Consider the following 3,234-nt stretch of genomic DNA (forward strand, 5'->3'; position numbering starts at 1 on the left):
GGTCTGCGGGGAAGCGGTTCGGGAGCTGTCCCTGGTGCTGACCGCTCGTCCGCTTCGGGTCCAGGCCGTAGGACCTCCCGCCGGCCTGGGGGCACCCCGCCCCCGCCGGCGTCCCCGCCGAGCTCCCGCTGCTCCACGCCCGCTTTCTGGGATTGGGAGTCGGGCTGAAGCTGCTGCTGCTCATCAACAGTGCGACGTTGGGGCGAGTTCCTTACTCGGGGAGTCTCTGGTTCTCACCTGTGAAAGGGGCCATAGCGGTGCCTGCGAGGTTGGTCTGGGAATGCAGTTAAACCTGGTCCAGGGGCCTGGCACAGGATGGGTGCTCAGTAAACTCTGACCTTTATCATGGTCTGTTTCCGTTCTCATGTTGAGCAACCACCAAGCTAGGGAGAAAGGACCGTGCCAGTCCCGCTCTGGGGCCTGGTAGCTGCCCTTGGATCTCTCAGGGCATTTGCAGAGGAAGGGAGCAGGCTCCTGCCTTGGGACCACAAAGCACAGATTTGGGACCAATGGCTGCACGCAGAAGCAGGAGAGACCGGGCTGCTTCCTTCCTCACATGAGGTCCCTCCACCTGAAGGGAGTGCTCCGAGAGGCAGCGAGTGACCTCTGTCCCTGCAGACAGATACTCAAGAGGAGGCTGAAGCCACAGGGACTCTGAGCTGAGAGGGGTCTGGACCTAAAATTAGGAAAGGATGCAGAAGGCGCTAAGGACCGTGCCTGGCACACTGAAAACGTAATATGAATGTTTGCTTTTCCAACTCTCAAGTTCTTTGTAAGATGCTCTATCTTGGTAGGAGAAACCTGTGACTTCACACCTTGTCTAGAGACGGGAATACTGGGGACAGAGAGAGGGGGGTGAAGGGACCTGCTTGGAGTCCATTCCCATCTTACAGATGGGCTGAGGGGAGAAAAGTAAGCAGCCGACTCAGAGCCACACCGCAGCACCAAGGGGGTGAGTACTTACAAAGCAGACAGACAGACTCCAAATGTCCAGCCTCCTGCCTCCCCCCATCAGGCTCCCTAAGAAGGATCGCTGCCCAATTCCCCAAAGCTGTTGAAGCCATTTTGACCCTGGAGAGTTTCCTTATAACAAACTGGGCAAGTACCTCATTCCTCTTAACTGATGGGAAGAGCCGGTGCCTGCCCTGTGAGCGTCTCGGTCCCTTCCGAGCAGGATAATTGGACGTCACCTGCCTCATTTCCTGAGGGATCAGAGGCAGTGCTTGATTCATTAACTGTGCGCAGTACCTGCTTTCACCAGGCACTTACTTCAAGATAAACATCACTCATCAAGTGCTCAGTGCGTCCCAGACACAAGGCTAAACACGTTGCCTGCATTGTCTCATTTAAATCTTCTCAACAATCCCGTGAGATGACTTTGCAGGTGAAGATTTGGGGCTGAGAAGCAGCAGACCAGAGCTGGTGTAGACTGAATCCCAGACACGTGCTCCTTATGCCCTCCTTCCAGATTTTCGATGTGCTCCCAATCTAGGAAAAAACATGGAAACATTAATAGAAATTCCATATAAGGAGAGGGGGAGAGAGAGAGAGAGAGATGCAAACCGGCCAGCCAATCAGTGTCCGTGGAGTCAGTGTAGGAATCCTTTAAATCGACATTTTCCGTCAAAATCCCCATTAGACAACTGAGCCACTTTTTTTTTTTTTTTTAATTTCAGGATTGCTTAGATCCTGACAAACATGTGCCAAGAATTTGAAAAGGAGCATCGCTGCCAAATCCTCTCCACCAGCCAGCGCCGGTGCCCTGCCGCCTCTGCCCACGGCTGCTCCTCATTCACACGCAGCAGAATTTCCCAGCTGGGGGTCTGGAGCGGCTGGCCTCGGGCAGCACGGGTTTGTTTCCCAGGCTCTGCAGAGACGGGCTCCCCGCGCCCGTGATGATGCGATCCAAGCCCGTTTTACTCAATCCAGGCTGAATATCCCCCCACAACACATAAAGTAGACACACTTCTTACTCGCACCGTACGGGTGGTGGCAGAGGCGGGAAGCGGCTTACTGGCGGTCACATGGGCAACCAGAAGAAGGTGGCTGCCGTGAATGGATTTCACTTGGATGTTGACGCTCGATGGTCCCCACAAAACTCACTCTTCGTGTGACCAAACCGTGACCTGGGTTTAAGCAAAAAACCCACTTCTAAAAAATAAAAACGGGAGACAGTGAGGAGCCGCTGGTCTGACGCTATAGAAACAACCTGCTGTCAGTTCCTTTAAATAGCAACTTCTCCTGACGCAGGCCGGCCGAAACGGGGGGGCCTGAGCTGCACGTAACTCCGTCAGGTTGGCCAGAAGCGGTCCCGCGGGCGGGAGACACGGCTCGGCGCCACCTCGCTGGTGCTCCTTCCGTTTCCATATGCTTTCGGGTGCACGGCAACTTCAGTGCATGGCGGCCACGACGCCCCCCGCGCCGGCATCTCCCCCGGGCACAGAGCCCCGCGGGTATAACTCAAGTCCAACAGATGCCGAGTTCGTTGAAAAGCCCCAACACATTGGAACAGGGGTGGCAGTGTACAAGGGTTCATTTTCCATTGAGGGCAGACGGGGCTTTTGTAAGGTGGGCCCTGTGCTGTAAGGATAGGACCTTCATACCCACCGTGTCTGGGGGCCGGGGTGGATAGGTTGCAGGGGAGGGGCCGTGACGCCCAACGCCCGTTTCTCTCGAGGGCTCTGCAGAAGTGTGTGCGTTTAGTGTGCAGTCACCGACCTGACGCATAGGAACTAACAATGCTCGTGACTGCAGAGGTCTCGACCTTCCGGTCACAGCCGCGCACCCAGGACGGTCACACATCCATCCGGATGGAGTGAGTGAGGCGCTTGGAGGCAGAGGATAAGTCTCCCCTGGGTCTCACCCAGCTGAGAGGCAGAGGAGCCAAGCCCCGAGGAGTGAAGATTCGCCAGCCAATGGAGCGTAATTGCCCCGAGTCTTTCCAATCCCCCTTCTGGGAACCTCGAGAGGTAGTGAGCTCACCATCTCCAGACGTGTCCCAGCAGCAGCTGACTGTCCACCAACTGCAGAGTCAAGCTGGCTGAGCTGGACCCCTGGGGAGGGGGGAGGAGCCCCCTCCAGCCTCAGAGGTCTCTGGAGTTTCAGAAGCGGGGGCTGATGGCAGCTTAGGGTGGGCATCCCACTGCCCGGCCCCCGTCTCAGCTGCCCGGTCCATCTCAGGCCACCAAAGGGGGCCCATGTTGAGTCTGCAAGTTCTTCTTTCCCCAAAGGGGC

This window comes from Suricata suricatta, chromosome 13 (assembly GCF_006229205.1).
Source record: "Suricata suricatta isolate VVHF042 chromosome 13, meerkat_22Aug2017_6uvM2_HiC, whole genome shotgun sequence".
In the NCBI taxonomy this organism is placed as follows: domain Eukaryota; kingdom Metazoa; phylum Chordata; class Mammalia; order Carnivora; family Herpestidae; genus Suricata; species Suricata suricatta.